At 43.0% G+C, this 20,329-nt stretch overlaps 1 protein-coding gene across 3 annotated transcripts in view; it reads left to right on the top strand.

Moving 5' to 3' along the window:
- Nucleotides 1-20,329, top strand: part of GAB3 (GRB2 associated binding protein 3) — an 86,072-nt gene that overhangs the window by 27,547 nt on the left and 38,196 nt on the right. Inside the window, exon 2 of one of the 3 annotated variants that reach the window (XM_088664620.1) lies at nt 12-122. The exons of the other annotated variants lie outside the window; for them this stretch is intronic. The gene's annotated coding sequence lies outside the window, so the exon portion shown is untranslated. The remainder of the gene's footprint in view (nt 1-11; nt 123-20,329) is intronic. 3 annotated transcript variants of the gene reach the window in all.

The raw sequence follows: 20,329 nt of genomic DNA, 5'->3' as shown, positions 1-20,329 counted from the left end.
TTTCCATTCAGATATCTCTGGAAAGACCGCAAGCAATCAGGACCTCTTCCATCTTTGCTTCTCAGAAAATGGCATTCAGTGACCTATTGCCTCTAAGAAATCGCCATCCATGATGACCATAGGTAGGAAATCCTCACTCACTCAGTGAGCCATAAAACTCCGATTCACCAGCTTTCCTTTCCTTTCCTTTTTTAAAGAGTAAATTTCTAGCATTTGTAGTACCTGAGATATGAGGCAAAATGCACAGGCACTATTTATTTCATTTTGTGTGTGTGAGAGAGAAGCTACCCTGGTCCCCTCCTCTCAGTGTTTTACTGTGCTGCCCACACAGAAACATTCCTGCAGACTCTTGTGCTCTGGGATTCCTCATAATCATTGTTGCTCATAGTTGATAGTCTTATCCTCAGTGAATTTAGAGTGTCTGCATTAGGCTATCTACTAATCAACTAAAGTAAATACGTATACAAACAATCGATTTTCTCTTATAATGCTGGCACCACTCACCAGCATGACCCATGTTGCGTTGACATTCTCTGTCATTATTTCCAGGAAAATTTATAACATAAGTGTCTGCTCAACAAACGGTACACATCTGAGTGGTTTTGGCCAGCTCTGCATCTGAAGATTTTTTGCCTTGTAGGATACATCAGAGAATCAGCATGACAAAACAAGAAAGATGATCACACCGTCAGTTGCTCAGTTTATCTTTGATACCAGTCTTTGCCAATCTGATATGCTCCAGATGTTTTCAACTGCACCTGCAGCCAGCTCCAACCAGCAATTCAATGGGACTTATTTCTGAGTAGTCATGTACACAATTGTTCTGTAAATCTGTTAACCTTTCAAGTTGCCACAAGACTATCTGATGGTTTTGGCCCAAAGAGACTAGCATATCTAAAGAGACTAGCATGACCTCTCTAGAATGAATGACAAAACTGTTTTGGGACATTATCAAGCAAATAGAAAAATAGGTCGACATGCCATTGGAGACATAGCTAGGCTTATGCTCATTGAGGTTCTTGTTTAATGAATAATTATGGAATTCACTGTTGATGATGATAAAAGTTGACTGTGTCACCCTCCCCCCAAAAGAATGTCATTGAAATCCAGATAGGCATGTGGGAAGCACATTCTTATCTTGCCAAAATGCTTTAAACATCTTCCCCCTACTGGATAGCGCTGCATTCTGCTTAGGTTAGAGGGAAAAAATAGAGGTCAGTTGTGAGAATAACAACCCTTTTTTATGTCCAGACTTTACTGATAAGTATGGTATGATCATTTTTAATATGGTGATTTTATACTTGCCTGGTGGTAGAGAGTGGAAGGATTTGTTTTTCTTCCTATAAGTTTTTGTTTAATTTGTACTTTCCTCTAAACAATGTCAGAGATAGCCATAACAAGACAACAAAATATTCACCTGTGTGCTAAAACTGAGGCATCAGTTCCCACTGATTTACTTAACTCTCACTACCACTGAAACTAAATGGGATTCCAGAGTGCTTAATTTTGCTTTGTCCCATACATTATTTTTATTTTATTTTATTTTATTTATTTCTACCTTGCCTTTCTAGGATAGCTTTTAAGACAAGCCATTGAGGAGAACATTTTGTTGACTGCGATATAGAGGAGTAATTTTATTTGTAGCTCAGTTATGTTCTCTTGTGGATGCATTTGTGGTATTCATGCTATTGTTGCAGCTACCATTGAAAACAAAGTAGATCTTGACTTGAAGAGGCACTTTGGAGAGTTTGGTTTCATAATGTTCAGAATCTGATTGACTTTTTAAACACTAGGAAGAAATTTGAGAATTATAGGTCAGGTTGACTTTTAAGGCATCCAGCATTTCTGTTTCAGTGGAAATATGGGCAGCTCTCTCCCCAAAACAAGAACAGAATGTGATGGGGGAGCCCCACACCAAGACAGGTTTGGGAGGGTAGGACAGGAGGAACCTGTGCCTCCTAAGCTAGCTTAATGCCCTCAGGTGTACAGGGGTTTGTCTCATTACCATTGTGGAATCTTGCTTGTGCCCACCATACATTCAAAGCTCTGTGATACCACTTCAAATAATCATGCCCTGGCTTCCCTCAAAAAATTCTGGGAGCTCTAGCTCTATGAGGTGTCTTCTAGCAACCCTTTCCTCCCTTAATGAACTACAGTTCACATAATTATTTGGGGGAAGCTGTGGCTGTTTAAAGTGGAATCAAAGTGCTTTAAATGCATGGTATTAATGTGGCCCAAGTCAGCTTAAGTTTTCTCCATGGAGTAGGGGAAGCTGGCACCATATTGTCTTGTGCCTGGGCTGGTCCAGCAACCAGACGCGTTCACAAGGGCAGCGGTGGTCATTTATTTGGTGGATGATTCAGTGTGGGAAAGGGCAATTGGAAATAGTTACTGCCATCAGCTCCCACAAAAAATTATTCTATGCTTTTCTGCGTCTCAGATCATTCTTGTCCGGTGAAGATAAACTGCTGAAGTAAGCCAGCTCTTTGTATATTATCCACCAACAGATTTTGAGGGTGCAGTTCATTCAAATAAATATCCAGTCCAACTGCATGCTATTTTATCTCACTCTGCAGCTCAATAATGAAATTCTCACTTGCATATCAGTTCATATTTTGCTGGTGCTGGACCCTAAGTGGCAGAGGTTCTTCAACAATAGGTACCACTTAATGAAGAAGCCAGGGATGCAGGTGGCGCTGTGGCTTAAACCGACCTAGGGCTTGCCGATCAGAAAGTCGGCGGTTTGAATCCCCGTGACGGGGTGAGCTCCTGTTGCTCAGTCCCAGCTCCTGCCAGCCTAGCGGTTCGAAAGCACATCAAAGTGCAAGTAGATAAATAGGCACCACTACAGCAGGAAGGTAAACGGCGTTTCCGTGCGCTGCTCTGGTTCACCAGAAGCAGCTTTGTCATGCTGGCCACATGACCTGGAAGCTGTACGCCAGCTCCCTTGGCCAATAGAGCGAGATGAGCGCCACAACCCCAGAGTCGGTCATGACTGGACCCAATGGTCAGGGGTCCCAATGAAGCAGCCCAAAGAAACTGAAAGCTGATGTGCTGCTTCTCATGCAGAACAGCAAGATTTTGCGGAGCACCCCAGTGAAACAAAGAACACTCACGTCTATAGAATTCCACACGTGGCTTATATTTTTCACAAAAAAGGAAGATATTTCACACACACATTTTGTCTGAGCATGTGTGTGTGTGTGTGTGTGTGTGTGTGTGCGCACACACACACACACACACACACACACACACACACATGGTGTTGGGGAGTGCAACGGGTAGGGAGAGAGATTCCCATATTGGGGGGAAATTAAAATGCTGTCACAGGTGGACAATCACATTGTATGTAGGGAGTTGGACAGTGTATGTACAGTGGTACCTCGGGCTACCAACGCTTCAGGTTACAAACTCCGCTAACCCAGAAATAGTACTGTACCTCGGGTTGAGGACTTTGCCCCAGGATGAGAATGGAAATCACGCGGCAGCAGTGGGAGGCCCAGTTAGCAAAATCATGCCTCAGGTTAAGAACGGTTTCGGGTTAAGAACGGACCTCCGGAACGAATTAAGTTCATGACCTAAGGTACCACTGTATATCTGTTGAATTCTGTTTTCATCTATTTAGGGTTGCATCCAACTCAGAGTAGACTCATTGAAATCACTGGGTGTAAGCAGCTTAAGTTCCTTGATATCAGGGGTATACTCTGAGTATGGCCAGTGATGGATATCATATCACCCTAAGTAATTTAGATTGTAACTCATAATGAGCACAATATACAGCACAATAAACAACTTACACAATGTGGCCCAGATATATTTTTGTTTTTTTAATGTGTTCTGGCTGCTCTGTTATTGACCTATTTGTTTTAGCATTACTTGATTTAAAGCATTTGTTGGCATTACATGTATGGATCTACAAGGGCTGCTTTGCCCTGAAATAATAGTTATTTTGTTGTTTAGTCGTTTAGTCGTGTCCGACTCTTCGTGACCCCATGGACCATAGCACGCCAGGCACTCCTGTCTTGCACTGCCTCCCGCAGTTTGGTCAAACTCATGTTCGTAGCTTCGAGAACACTGTCCAACCATCTTGTCCTCTGTCGTCCCCTTCTCCTAGTGCCCTCAATCTTTCCCAACATCAGGGTCTTTTCCAAGGATTCTTCTCTTCTCATGAGGTGGCCAAAGTATTGGAGCCTCAGCTTCACGATCTGTCCTTCCAGGGAGCACTCAGGGCTGATTTCCTTAAGAATGGATAGGTTTGATCTTCTAGCAGTCCATGGGACTCTCAAGAGTCTACTCCAGCACCATAATTCAAAAGCATCAATTCTTCGACGATCAGCCTTCTTTATGGTCCAGCTCTCACTTCCATACATCACTACTGGGAAAACCATAGCTTTAACTATACGGACCTTTGTCGGCAAAGTGATGTCTCTGCTTTTTAAGATGCTGTCTAGGTTTGTCATTGCTTTTCTCCCAAGAAGCAGGCGTCTTTTAATTTCGTGACTGCTGTCACCATCTGCAGTGATCAAGGAGCCCAAGAAAGTAAAATCTCTCACTGCCTCCATTTCTTCCCCTTCTATTTGCCAGGAGGTGATGGGACCAGTGGCCATGATCTTGGTTTTTTTGATGTTGAGCTTCAGACCATATTTTGCGCTCTCCTCTTTCACCCTCATTAAAAGGTTCTTTAATTCCTCCTCGCTTTCTGCCATCAAGGTTGTGTCATCTGCATATCTGAGGTTGTTGATATTTCTTCCGGCAATCTTAATTCCGGCTTGGGATTCATCTAGTCCAGCCTTTCGCATGATGAATTCTGCATATAAGTTAAATAAGCAGGGGGAGAATATACAACCTTGTCGTACTCCTTTCCCAATTTTGAACCAATCAGTTGTTCCATATCCAGTTCTAACTGTAGCTTCTTGTCCCACATAGAGATTTCTGAGGAGACAGGTGAGGTGATCAGGCACTCCCATTTCTTTAAGAACTTGCCATAGTTTGCTGTGGTCGACACAGTCAAAGGCTTTTGCATAGTCAATGAAGCAGAAGTAGACGTTTTTCTGGAACTCTCTAGCTTTCTCCATAATCCAGCGCATGTTTGCTATTTGGTCTCTGGTTCCTCTGCCCTTTCGAAATCCAGCTTGCACTTCTGGGAGTTCTCGGTCCACATACTGCCTAAGCCTGCCTTGTAGAATTTTAAGCATAACCTTGCTAGCGTGTGAAATGAGCGCAATTGTGCGGTAGTTAGAGCATTCTTTGGCACTGCCCTTCTTTGGAATTGGGATGTAGACTGATCTTTTCCAATCCTCTGGCCATTGCTGAGTTTTCCAAACTTGCTGGCATATTGGGTGTAGCACCTTAACAGCATCATCTTTTAAAATTTTAAATAGTTCATTAAATAGTTATTTTTAATAAATAAAATAAATAAATAGTTTAATAAATAAATAGTTATTTTTAATTTTTAATAGTTCATTAAATAGTTATTAGTGTCCAGGTAATAATAATACACCTGTATCTCAGAGGCACACCCACCAGTGCAGGAGGTATAAATGCAGATGAAACAATAGAAGGGTGATCCCTTTAGAGACAAGTCAGAATGTACTTCACAGTTTATTGAAAGTGAGAGTGAGACAGAGAGAGAGAAAGAGATCCAGCATCGCTAATTGATGACAAAACTAATCAAAGTGACAGAATCATTCAGGCATTATAAAAAAGACCATCCAGTTATTTCCAACTCAAACACAGTAATAAAGTGGGTGGTCTCTTTTACATTGTTCAAAAAAGTAGAAATGCATGAATATTCCCCCTCCCCAAAAGGTTGCATAAAATTTGTATGTTTGTTTCTGAATTTGCATTTTTACATATACATTGTTACTATAATTTAAGTAGAAATGTAATATACTGTATCTCACTACAGTGGGGGGGAACTAACTTTTGTGCTCATTCAGTCTGCTGTCCAGGTGCAAACTGTTGATGGGCAAATTTAAGGCCCCACCTGCTGTCCGTCCTTGTTGTTCTTGGTCTTTAAACTGCTTGGTCCATCAAATACAAAACTGCTTTAAATATCCTCTTGCAACCATTAAAATTGGAGGACTGGCCTCTGAAAAGTAGACTATTATCAAAGCTGTTTACAGCAATAAAACATACAATTGTACAATAATACCATATTAAAAAGTTAAAAACAGACAACAATTAACCATTGAGGAAGGATGTATTCTTGATTGCCTGCATAGGCCTGGTGAAATAGAAAAGCTTTCAACAGGCATTCAAAAGTTTGCACAGAAGGTGCTTGCTGAATCACTGTTGGCAGGGTATTCCACGGGACTGGGCCAATGGCACTAAAGTTTCTCATTGTTGTCAAATGAGCTTCACCAACTCAGGAAATGACCAGTGGAAGCCCCTGCAGATGATCTTGGTGATTGAGCTGAAATGGTACTATGAACCTGAGTTGTTCAGGGCTTTGTAAATTCATACAAGAACCTTGAGTCTTGTATGTAGTATTGGACTCCCAACTCACAGTTTTCCCTGACCAAACTGGATTTTCTGATGGGGCTGATGGGAGTTGGAGTCTGTCAGACTTGAAGGGTTGTAAGTTCCCTATTCCTGTCAACACAGAAATGTTCAGATGGATTTGTTTATAAGCAGCCACTCCATAGGTGGCAAAAAGGTGACTTAACTTGTGCCAGCCACACATTCTCTAATTAACACCCATAGAGCAGAATTTAGCGGGAGGAAGAAGATGGCATGGAAAACCCACTTGGTATTTGAGGAGAAGTTCCTTGAGCTTCATTGAGATAACAGTTCTACCGTTATTCTTTTTTAAGAACAGTATTTTTTTGGGGGGGTGACTCTTGCAGACAGCCTCTTTGCCCAATTTCCTGTTTATGTTCCTTTTAGATCTGTGCTTTACCCTCATGTGAGATTAGACAGTTAAAGATGGGCTGTATAACTGTTGGCTGCTTTCCCCTGACAGTATGCTCATTTAAGTAGAGAAAACAGCAAAGAGAGAAAGAAGAGACCTGCAGGTATAGAGTGGCATACAAATTTAATTAATAATAATTAAAAAAAAGAAAACGTACCCTGTTTGCATAGAATGTAGCAAGAGATAGCAAGAATGAAGTAAAAGCAGTTAGCCAAAGGGATATGCCACCTGCATTGCTTCTTAACCTCTTAGTATTAATGCAACCAACACCTGTGTTTATGATCACACATAAACTGCAAGAAAAAGGATTAGTTGACATAAACTGTTTTGTTTTTGCAAAAGTATGTGTGGGGGTTCTGTTTGGAATCTTTCCACAAAAGCTATTAGTTTAATAAACCTTCTCAATACTTTTCAAAAAATTAACTGAAATTGCAGTTATTTTGGTGTTGGCTATGTGCATTTGTACTTGGCACACCTGGGATGAGATATATGTTCAGGCAGTTTGATACTGTAGTTAAGCCCAGTAATGTGGAAGATTTTGAACTGGGAACTTTTCATAGGGTAATTTTCTTGGGAAATAACCTGATGCCCGAGCATGATCTGATATAGCGTGTTATTTTACTTGGATCTGGTAAAACTAAAAACTGTGAAACCGGCATCTTTGCCTAATACTGCATTTGCAATTGCAATCCATTTATTGTTTCTAGAGAACTTGCAAAACAGAAGCATTTCTGTGGAACAATTAAGCTCTGGTATTTTTTTCACATGAATATTACTCCCAACCCTCTGGAGCAGATTTGGAGGGAACATTGGTGGTTACCAAAGAGAGGGAGAGGAAGTCATGTTTGTAGAAGCAGAAGCCTGCTGTGCAAGTGGGCAGCAATCTGTCCTTCAATGTGTATGGGCAGACATTCACAACTAATTCAGCAGTTAATTGTGTTGGTTGTTGGTAAACATCTGGCCCCAATAAATTAAAAGTGCTCATTCTAATCCTTAAAGCTCATTCTAAACTGGTTGGTCTAGAACAGGGGTGTCAAACTCAAATTCATCGGGGGCCGCATCAGCAGTTTGGTCACCCTCAAAGGGCCGGTTGTGTCTGTAGGACTATGTGTCCACTCTTTATTATCATAAATTATTGTCACTGCATTCAATTATTACTGTTTTTTGTAATAATGTAAGCTCATTCCCGCCCCCACGCGGATCACATTCCTGCATCGTGGCGCGTGTGTGGGAGGGGATGTAAACGAGGGAAATTTGAACAAAAGGTGGGGGTTGATGGCTTCCGGGGGGGGGGGCTCAACTAAACCTTCGGCAGGAGGGAGAAAGCCACTGCTGGGATTAAAAACCTGCAGATGGAAAGAGGGCTTCCCTCTCCCGCCCTGCGCACACCCAAACCCCGCTAGGCAGGATGCCACACGCTGCAACCCACCCCATGCTTTGGAGAGGGGCAGGAACATGCGGTGCAGCGCCAACTCCCTGCTTTGCTTTTGCATCCTCCCTCCTCAGCGCCAGAGTCCCTTCCCCTCGCGCTGAGGGAGGGCAGCGGATTTCCCGAGGAGGAAGGCGGCGGCAGCCCCAGCGGACGTGCATCTTCGCCTCAGAGCTGCTCTTCCCCCCACCCGCGCTGTTGTCGTCTTCGCCGCCGCCTCTCCCTACCGGGACTGCAGGCAGAGGAGGCTTGAAAACCTCCCCCCCCAAAAAAAAATCCCCCTCCCACCTACTCAAACCGCGAGGCGACTCCATCTGGAGCCCTACATCACGAGGGGCTGAGAGGAGGCGGCGGCAGAGCGGGAAGAGCAGGAACCCGTGCCGCCGCCGCCTCCCTCCCGGCCGCCCCCTGGGGAGCAGCTCCGCCGGAACTGAGAAGCCAAAGGGCGGCTCGGGGGTGGGGGACAGAGCAAAAGCCAGGCACCCTCCCGAGTGTCTATGAGGAGAAAACGGGGGAAGAGGGAAGAGAAACCCGGCTCCATCAAGAGAGCGGCTGTTGCGCTTCGCCTACTTTCCCCTCAGGCTCACTCCGCGTCCCTTTCGCCCGCTCGCTTGCCCACCTCCCGGATGCAGCTGAGGAGAGGAAGGGAAGCGGCGGGCGGCGGCTCCCCAGTGCCGCCTCACTCGCTCTCGGAGACAACAGCAAAGCCTGCCAAAAAAAAAATCCAGCGCTGCTTCGTCCCGGCAACAACTTTGCCGGCGGCGCCTGTAGGGCTTTCCTACCTCCTCGGCGGGCTTCCTCCTCCTCCTCCTGCATCTCACTTCCCCGTCTGGCCGCTGTGCCACCGCCTCCCTCAGCCTCATTCGAAATTGAAATTCCCTGGCCAAGGCCGTCAGCGCGGCTCCAGCGCCCCGGCCTCCGCCTGCAGCCCCGCCCCCGGTTTTGACCCTTGGCCAATCGCAGGCTCCAGAACTACTGTCAGTGGCTAGTGTCGGCGGCGGCTACGCGGGCCACATGACGAGGTCTGGCGGGCCGGATTAGGCCCCCGGGCCTTGTGTTTGACACCCGTGGTCTAGAACCAACATACCTCTTAGAGCAGAGGTGTCGAGCCTGTGCCCTCCTTATGTTATTAGTTTCCTATTCCCATGATCTCCAGATAACATGGCCAGTGGTCAAGGATTATCAGAGCTGTAGTCCAGCAACATCTGGAGGGCCACAGGATTCCTTCCTCTTTCTTAGAGCAGTGGCTCCAAATTACCTAAGTACTGCAGCGAGGAGGGGCAGAATTATGTGCCCTGGTCTCAACCCACTGCTGAACTCACTTGCATGTTTAACTCGAGGCTTTGTCAATTGGGGCTCCCTATAGCTTGTGGACGTGGGTGGCGCTGTGGTCTAAACCACAGAGCCTAAGGCTTACCGATCAGAAGGTTGGCAGTTTGAATCCCCGCGATGGGATGAGCTCCCGTTGCCTGGTCCCTGCTCCTGCCAACCTAGCAGTTCGAAAGCACGTCTAGTGCAAGTAGATAAATAGGTACCACTCCAGCGGGAAGGTAAACGGTGTTTCCGTGCACTGCTCTGGTTCACCAGAAGCAGCTTAGTCATGCTGGCCACATGACCCGGAAGCTGTACGCTGGCTCCCTCGGCCAGTAAAGCAAGATGAGTGCCACAACCCCAGAGTCGTTCGCGACTGGATCTAACGGTCAGGGGTCCCTTTACCCTTTACCTTTATAGCTTGTAGGGCTCCCTTTGCTAGGTTGTTCCAAATTTATATGCTTAGCTAGCTGCTCCCAGACATTGTTTAAGCCAATGAGGTCAGGGGCTGTGGCTCAAAACACCTGCTAACAGGAATTTGAATAGGAGGATGGAGCCATGTGAGTTAGCACCCTGGGAATAAGAAGTGAACAATGCTGATAAAGTTTCAAAGCCATTCCTGATGATAGTGGTTTATTTAGTTCTTCTCACTGTTCAAAGGGCTTCAAATCAGATTATTTTGTTGTAATCATTTTATTTATTTATTTATTTATTTACTCACTCATTCACAAGTGTTCCTTGGCTGCTCTTCAACAAAAATTATTCCAAGGAAATGGTGTGCGAAGGTGTGAATACTGTTCACACAACATATAAACATGATATAGAAAACAACAGATAAGCTTCACAACATCCAGACTAAAAGGGGGGGGGGAGACAACAAAAGAGGAGCAAAATACCAACCCAAGTATCATCTAAAATACAATTGGCAAGCAGGAAGGCCTTAACTTGGGTCCAGAAAGGTTGCGTTGTGCTCCATATGCCTCCTTCAGGGGACCCACATTGGGCAAAAGTTTCCTGCATTGCAGGGCGTGGACTAGATGACCCTTGTGGTCCCTTCAAACTCTAAAGTTGCAGCAGCCTTCCAGGGTTTCAGGAAGGGGACATTGCCAGGCCTACATGGAGATACTGATGATTGAACGTGGGACTTATCGGTATTGGCAGTAGTGATTAAGATGGAACAATAGAGTGACCCTTTATGTGTGTGTTCCTATGTAATTTAGTTATTATTGCCCCCATATTGCAAACAGGGATAGGGGGGCTCTGCTGAGCCAGGACTCCCAGTGGGTTCATAGCAGTCTGTCCTTTAGCTACTACATGCCTGAGGTAAGGTGGATCCATGACCCCACAAGATGCACAGAAGACTCTGGATGCAGTTATTTGGATCCTGACATTGTTAATCCCCTTTCCACAGAAGCTAAACTATCCTGCTTCACAATTGTGCTTCAATATTTCTTTTCTCATGTACATCAGCAAGTTAGACCACATTTTTTCTAGGCTGTATAACTGAAATAAATTTATCAGTTCTTGATCAATGGGGGAGACCATATTTCTTTAGGGGAACATTTGTTACAAACACCGGGAGATAAACAGGGTGGGAATTGTGATCTGGATAAAGATGGATAAAGATGATGATTTTAAAAGGGTAGGGAACTCTTTTAAGACCACACAGGGGTTTCCGGGATCAAGCAAATCTTCCAGTGGTGCATGGGGCCAAAGCAAAAGTGGGCAGAGCAACAGGTGTAAATGTTTCCTTTGTATAATAGGCTAGTTTCTACACACATCCATCCAGAGTTAATGTCAAAGTTCACGGACATTCCAGCTAGACCAAAATACTCAAGGAGGTTATAAAACAGGAGCAATAAGGGGTACGACCTGTGGAAGTTGCTGAGGGCCAGTCAGACCTGACGGGCCACATTAAGGTCCCAGGCACAAGGCTTTCTGATTTAAGAAATACCTTGTTCTCATGCTATTTTCTGTATAAGTCAAAAAATACGCCTTTTGTTATTTGATCATTCCAGCATCCTATTTCCCCCAATAATAAACCATATCTATTTATCTAACCGATAGATTAACTGCTCCATATAAAGACAAAAAAAACCTCTGAGTGGTTTACACAGTAAAATCCATGAAATCCACAAAACTAAAATACAAATAAGATGAAATACATAATTGTCACTATCACAGTAGACAGCCAGAATCAAAACACTGAAACAAAATACTAAGCAGCGCAGTCTAAAAATTAACAGCCAGGAAATGCCTGAATAAACAAGCAAAAAGACACCTAAAATAGGCTGACGCTTCTCAGACAGTGCAGGGGGAGGGTATACCAGAGGGTTGGTGCCAGGGTGGAAAAGGCCTACATCCGCGTTGTACCTAGGTGGGTGGTGGGTACCACTCTTAGACTTCCTAGCTGTTTTCTGCTGCACCTGGAGAACAGCAGTCTGTTGGAACCAGAAGGTTTGGCCAGCTAGCCCTGCCCATGAACAGCAAGAACTTTGCCATTGCTGGAGGCTGCTGTTGATTGTTGTTTTCTGCCAGCTCTAGTGGTGGAGATGGGGCAGGGGCACTCACCTTAGGCAATTGTCTGTGGATGGGCTTGCTCTTAGGTCAGAGAATGGAGAAGCTGGGAATCCGAAGGTGGGATATGTGAGTTACCTTGTCTTCCATGTGAGAGATGGAGTGCTAAGGATCTACATCTATGTTGAAACCATTTGTGCAACTCAATGTGTATCCAGTGTCACTGATTTCCCATTTAATTTAATTTTGATTGAGCTATCACACTTTCCTTGCATCTTTTATCTGTATGAATATGCTGTTCTCCTTCAGTGTTTGAAATTTGCCAGGTGCATTTTGCACCTGGCTACCAGCCACTTGCAACCAAATGAAGATGCCCAGGTGGCAGGATGGCATCTCCACCATCTGGAGGTGCAGGCATGGGGCTCCTTCAATCTTGACTGTTTTCACGCACTAGCAACACATCCTGTAGAATTCTATCTGTAATATTTTATCTGCACAATCAGAATGAATTTCAGGAACCAAAAGGTCTTATTGAAAAATACAACTTTCAAGCTGTCTGGCCCTTAAATGGCAACTAGACATTGCGTTTTGGCGACTGTTACTCTGGTTAAAGGAGCCATTTGGCACCTAGCACTGTTCACTACTATGGGGACCTTTGGATGAAAAAGCCATAAATCACTAAGCCATACATTGTTTTACGTAACAATCTGTCAGTTGCTGCATGCCGAACAGGGAATCCTCTAATGATTGTAAAGGTAGACTGGGTCTGTACAGAGGAAGGTGGTCTATCAGATATCCTGGTTGTTCAGGGCTTTACATGTTAATAATGGAACCTTGAATATGGCTCAGTAGCTTATAGGCAGGAGATGCAGTGCTTTTGAGAAGTTTTCATGTAGGGCATGAAGGCAATAGCCTTTCCCCATTAGCGATATTCACATGTTACGTTCAATGGGTGTTAAGTCTATGTATCTGTGCACACAAATTGTTGAGCTGTACAAATCAACAAAGGGCCACTCTTTCACAGAAACACTCGTCCCTGTGTAGAGATGATTTTCTCAGTGTGATCTATGAGAAAGCTTATCATTAGTCCCCAGCAGCGTACTCCTTTTGATCCCAGAGGTTGCATTCAACCATAGTGACTAGAAGCTGTTGATAAACTTATCTAAGAATCTGTCTGAATGGCAACAAATTCCTTAAATGAACTTCATGATATATGTAAAAGTCATTCCTGTTGTCTGCCCAGAATCCCTTGCCTATCAGGAAGAGTGAAAGGAAGGCCTTTCTTCACACATTGTCCTAGCTCCAAGGCATTGGTGCTACTTGTGAATTGACCTATTGCAGCAGTGGCTAACCCTTTCCGGGCTGAGTGCCACACTAATCCTTGGTTAAACCCTCTGGCAGCGATGTGTCAAAATGGTTGTGGAGTAAAAGTGGGGTGCGGTCTTTTCTTTTCTTTTTATAAAGGGACACACTGTTAGGTTCTGCAGGGGATGCTGGGCAGCAGGCAGCAATCACAACTCCATCCCTAGACTAGTGAGGACTACATATGCTCACCGGGTTGCAGAATGACTGGCAAAGTGGGGAATGGGAAGAGAATGGAATGGAGGAAGCAAAGCTGACTTACTTGGAACAGCGAAGAGGAGTATGTGACATTGCAATGTCTTGTTGCCAGTCCCACTAGTATTTTAAAATCATAGTAAGTTCATTAAGCAAATCCATCAGTGTTTTGAATATGTGTGGTTATGCATATGTACACACACGCACAAACACACACACGTTTCCTTAACTGTCGCAGCCTGAAGTGTTGTTTTTCTCTTTCTTGCAAATAGTCCTTTCAAAAAACAAAAACTCCACAGCTTTCAAACCTATTTGACTTAGATATGCTCAAAGGAATCCATGCGCCTGACAGCAAATTTGCAAGTTTATTAAATAGCAGCAATGACTCATCCACTTGCAGCTGTTCCTGGGAGCGTAAATATACATAGACACTATAGATTAGGGTGTGCAATTTGGGATGGGAGCGTGGTTTTGGGGAAACAGATTTCTTTCGGCTCTGATTTTATTCTGAGCATGTGGCATTTTCACTTCTTCTCCCCACCCACAGATGAATGCTATCTTTTCCTTTTGTGTGTGCAGAAGGAGAAATGGGAGCTTCCCTGCTGTTTTTGAAAATTTCGGCCTCTGTATGCTTTTCTATAAAACATTCATCATGCAACTAGAATAAGACAGTTTCAGGCCAAAGCTCTTCGCTAGTAATGGATGGGTGTCAGTTGAGTGTGAAAGAGTGAGGTGTTTTCCCCCAGTGATACTTTTTAATGACAGAGAAAGGGAAGATTTTTATACCTTATGAAAAATAAATTCATGAGGGTTGGATCCAGCCATGCAGTGATGCCTACAGTAGACTCATCAAAACAGGACTTTAGTTAGTCATGACTAACTTCATAATCCCAGGATGTGGTCTGGAGGCACATGAGGCTGCCACCTTGAATGAAGGTCAGCAGGCCTTGATCTGGTCAATACCTGGATGGGTGATCACCTGGGAAACACATGTACACCAAGTGGTCAGAGCAATGACTGTTTTGCCTTCATACAGTAGAGTGGTTTCTACATACACCCCTTTGTATCCTCCATTTTGGCATGCAAGTGTCATTATCTGAGTGCAATGACACTTTTCTGCCAGGCAAAAATATTCTAGGAGGGTATGACCTAAGGAGAGTCCCAAGGGCTAGGTAGAGAGGCCTGGTGGGCAAGGTTTTCCACCCCAGCTATAGAACTTGAACTCTGGGGTTTTCTGTGCCCTTTAGCAAAATCCTGTTCCTTGCGGGCATCTTCAATCCAAAGGTTTTGTGCTCTAGAATCTTAAAACGTGGGGTAAGGTGAGCGACTTCTAATTGTTATTATTTTAATATGCCAGCACATCTGTTACTTTTAAATATGATGCAATTTTCAGCCTCGTTTCCCCCCCCCCAACAGTATCAAAGGCAACACGATGACCATGTATAATGTACAATGTGAAAATCTTTATGGAATTTCTTCAAAACATCAAAAGTAATAAACTGCAATCTTTGAAAGTCTTTGAATGAAGCGCAATGCCAGACTTTATCCGGTGGAAAACAAGCTGTGAAGCTTTGTGTAGTAGCAAATATGATGTCCAACACTGAACAGTGATTCTGGATAATGACTAATGTTTCGTAGAATTCTTCATCAGCGCAGTAGAAAGATGGGTTTATGAAGCAATTCTATATCCTTCTACTGCGCTGATAAAGAATTCTACGAAACAGTAGTCATTATCCAAAATGACTTGGTTCAGTCTTGGACATCATACTTGCTACAACACAAAGCTTCACAGCTTGTTTTCCACTGGATAAAGTCTGGCATCGCACTTCATTCAAAGACTTTCAGAGACTTCCAAAGATTAGAGTTTATTACTTTTGATGTTTTGAAGAAATTCCATAAAGATTTTCACATTGTACATTATACATGGTCATGTTGCCTTTGATATTGTTGATGTACCTTTTGCAACACAGGGGTTTGTTGGTTTGTTTGTTTGGTTACTCGTTTCCCCCCCAGTCATTTGTCTGAATAATAATAATAATAATAATAATAATAATAATAATAATAATAATTTATTATTTATACCCCGCCGATCTGGCTGGGTTTCCCCAGCCACTCTGGGAAGCTTCCAACCGAATATTAAAAACAGTACAGCATCAAACAAATAATAAAAATTTATTATTTATACCCTGCCCATCGAAATGTTAAGAAGCCCCCACCCTACCCCAAGTGCCCCACTTCCTGTCAAGAATAAGCCTTTCAGAAAAACAAAATGAAAAAACTACTCATGCCTTTTCTAGGCATTTTAAAATAGGCACCCTTGGATGCTGAAGCTGTCAGAGGTTAGACTGTGTTTCCAGGGCCAGGCATGAATGTGTTAAAGACCATTCAAAATGCCACATGCACAAGAACTTAAGTGAATTCCTTGTGAAAGTCAGTGGCTGTGTTTGTTCATCTTGAGATTCCTGCATTGCAGGAGGTTGGACTAGATGCCCATTGGGGTTCCTTCCAACTCAACAATTCTATGATAACATGGTAACCCAGGGTTGCTGTTTATCCTGATTTGTTGTGTTGTCTGATTGCTTCTCCACAGCACAAAGAGCAGAATAAACATGCTCACTTTTCATTGGTTACCAGGATTGATACCCATGCTTCATTCTATTATAAACAGAGGAGAGGGGCAAGGAGTTTCTCTTTATGTTCAAAGTGTGCCAGTGGCTAATGTAGGTTCCTTTCCCCGTTGATTTGCGGCCAGGGTGCCTGCACCATCTTGTGAACCTATCTCCCTTTCTGCTCCTTTAGCTTTAATAGCCATTGTGTGTTACACCTTGCCCTCCAGTGGCATCCATTTTGTGACTGGTGTGCTCCCATTGCACCTTTTCCAAATTCAAAATGTGCCCAATGGCCCCAAAAGGTTGGCAGCCCCATCCTCACAACTGATCCTTATTCAGTGGATGCAGAGATTGCAAGCTGTTTGTGAGAGCATTTGGTGGTTTTAGTCAGAACTCTGTTGTTTGGCTAATGGTAGATGGCCCCATAAATGAAAAATGTGGGGATGATAAGCATAAAACAAGATATCTGGTTACACCCTGGGCATTGGACCAGGAATAAAATCACTGGTGCTTTTGCAATGGATTTCTTCATTTGTGAAGGATGGATGCAAATTAATATAGATTTATGGAGACTCTTCAGCTAGGGTGCAATCATTTTGTTGAAGGCTACTCTCTCTCATGCTAATAAAAGCAAGCATCAGAAAGCATATAAACATAAAGTGTGTATCTGAGCCTCTAAGCAATTAGGAGCTTATTTCCAGGAATCCAAAAATAGATGTGATGCTTCTCCTCCCAGACAGCTAAAGAAAGCTCGGATTGATATGCCTATTTGGGCTGCTTTGACAATAATTCACACTTATTTTTTGGAAAGAAAGAAGACATTTAGGGCAAAACTGGCTAGGTTCTCTCCCCCTACTTGCACAGAAGATAAAATTTGAAATTTTCCATTTGCCCAGTGGATTCCATTGTGCTGATGCCAATCAGATTAATCAAATCTCTCCCAATCCCTCTTTGTTATTCACATCTCTTACTTGTCAAGGACTCCTGAAGGGTTACATATAGTGGCTTCATTCTGTTGTTCAAAACACTGGTCAGTTGCTAACCAAGTTTTCATGAAGGGTAAGGCTATCAGTGACTAGTTTTTCTCCCTTTCTCATAATGTGAGAACTTTGGGCCATCCAGTGAAGCTGAATGTTGGAAGATTCAGAACAGACAATAGAGCTTCTTCTCATAACACATAGTTAAGCTGGAATTCACTAGTGATAGCCACCAACTTGTTTGGCTTTAAAAATAAAAGTAGACAAATTCATGGAGGATAAGCTATGCATAGCTACTAGCCACAATGGCTATGTTCTGCTCCACTGTCAGAGGCAGTAACCTCTAAAGACCAGTTGTTGGGTAGCACAAGTTGCAAGACTGCAGTTGTATTCAGGTTTTGCTTGCAGGCTTCCCATAGACATCTGGTTGGCCCTGAACCTGGCTATGAATTTGAGGAACCAGCAGGGCTATCCTTAATGTTCTTATTAAACTGAATCATTTAAAAAGAAAAAAATAATTTTGCAGTAACTTAGATTTCTTCATATTTTTACCTGCCCTTTACCACTAAATTGGAATTAGCTGTTGTAGCAGATACGATAGTTGGCAATCACAGAAAGCAAACAGTTGTACTGGAGTATATAATTTCTCCTTTTTTAATTTCATGGTTTTTGTTTTTTTTCTAATGTGGAGGAATATCAAAAGTGGCATCAACACTTCACTTGTATATATTTTGTGCTCATAGCACCAGGAACGGGAGTGGACTTCCTTTTAACACTCCTGTTTTTTTGCTGAATTGATCAAATTAAACAGTCCTCACCTTTGCAATCGGCTTCAATATGCTGGAATGGTAACCGCTTGTGGTTGGATTAGAGGCTTTGCCTCACAGCTGCGATGGTGCCTAGTTCACCGGCACTTTCTTTTCTTTTTCTTTTTCTTTTTCTTTTTCTTTTTCTTTTTCTTTTCTTTTTCTTTTCTTTTTAAATACTTTATTGAAATTCGTATACAGTATAACATAGATAATGTACACATTCTTGAATGAACAAAAATATAAACAGAACCATATAAACAAATACAAATGGTCTTCTATATGTTTGCAAAAATTAAACTTAACTTAGATTTATGCTGTTTCTCCCCCCCCCTTGTTTTACTGTGGTTTTATAATTTACCTGAAGTCGCCCAGCGTGGCTGAGGCAACTCAGTCAGATCGGCTGCATATAAGTAGTAGTAGTAGTAGTAGTAGTTGTGTTGTTGTTGTTGTTATCACAAAGCTTGCAGTATATTCTACTGTACAGTGGAACCTCAGTTTATTAACACCTCGGTTTACCAATTTTTGGTTTACAAACGCCGCGGACTCATCTGGAATGGATTAATTCACTTTCCATTACTTTCAATGGGAAAGTTCGCTTCAGTTTATGAACGCTTCAGTTTATTAACAGACTTCCGGAACCAATTGTGTTCATAAACCGAGGTACCACTGTAGTTCCAGAAGTGGCTTGCTGCATCACTGCTGCCTGCTGCAAGGTAGCCAACATCAGACCAAGGCCACTGTTATGGGTGTGGGGGCAGAGGGATCTTTTGCTGAGAGCTTCATCAAACCTGGAGTTGGCTCTGTTCTGAGTTGTCCATAGTCCACCCTCCCCTGTGGTGGACCCCGTGGTGAAGTTGAAGCACCCTTTCCAAATGCTTGGCCCATCACAGAGAACTTTGGGTTGATGAGAGAGATTGTGCTCATTTGGGCTGGGCACAGCCCACAAAAGATATCTCTCTCCTTTCTCTCTGAAAATCATGGTTCACTTTGCTTGATGATCCCATACTAGCCTCTGGACCATGACACATAACAGGCCATTTCCCGAAATCCCAAGTGACCTGAAGAGACTATTCAGCTGCCCAGACTTTGTTAGCTCAGAGATTGAAAGAAAACATAGTCCCTTTAAACACATAAAATCATTAGTAGGACTAATATGACACTTGTGCCTAAAAGCTGAATTATGGATTATTTAAAGATTTGATGAAATTGGAGTAACAGACAAGATGCAGGAGAAAAAGTTGGCATAAGGATCCACAAAAGAGGAGGAGGGAAGTCAAAGGGGACTTATTGATTATATCTTAATTGTTTTCTTAGTTGTTTGTAAACCTGGAAATCCAAAAATAAAATCAAACAAAACAAAACAGGCCTTTTCAACTGTTAGCATCTGCTATATGTGATAGGAACCTGCATATTTACAGTTTGCACACACTTCTGAGGGGCAGTGGAAAGAAGAGAGACCTTGGTACTTACCTCTCTTGAGCTTTGATTTTGTTTGTTTTAGGCAATGCTATGGATGAGGTGCTTAATTGCTACTGATTCTGGTTTGCATAAAGCCCCCATCTCTTGATCACCTGGGGTGAATGAGAATCTCTTGTCAACAATCAGGAATGGCAACTTTGGCTAATGGGTTGTTTCTAGACAACCCGTTTATTGAGCATTCTCTCTTGATTTGGGGGGGGGGGTCTGCAGTGCCCACTGTTTACCTAGCATCCATTCCAATTTGTTTTGGAGAGAAGTTATATGAAGTCATATCAAGCAATTTTCATTGCATTTTTCCTTCTTACAAAAAGCTGGTTTTTTGCGGAGGTGAGGCAGGAGACTGGTTTGTTGCACAACAATTTGATTATGCTATCTGAATTTGTTGGTATGCAATTGAACCTGCAAAATGCCGGCAGTCTGGAAGTGGCCAGCGTAAGTTGTTGCCCGCCCCCCCCCGCCCCCGTGCAGAACAGGCTATCATGCAACCCTGTTCACATCCTGGTTACCTCTAGTTTAGATTTGTCCCATGTGTGGTGCTAAAAAGTTGTAAAATGACTTCGGAATTTAAAAGATATTTTGGTTAAATGAATATAAGTTAGTTTTGCTTGGTAAGTAAAATGTGTGTAAAATTGCAAATTGCAGTTATCTATTAATATGATTTATTTGTTTGTTTATTTATTACTTTGTACCACCTGACATTTTCAGAAGGTAAAATTAACCCTCTTTGG

Source organism: Zootoca vivipara, chromosome Z2 (genome assembly GCF_965207765.1).
Source record: "Zootoca vivipara chromosome Z2, rZooViv2.hap1.1, whole genome shotgun sequence".
Classification (NCBI taxonomy): Eukaryota; Metazoa; Chordata; class Lepidosauria; order Squamata; family Lacertidae; genus Zootoca; species Zootoca vivipara.
This window is presented reverse-complemented; position numbering and strand designations above follow the sequence as displayed.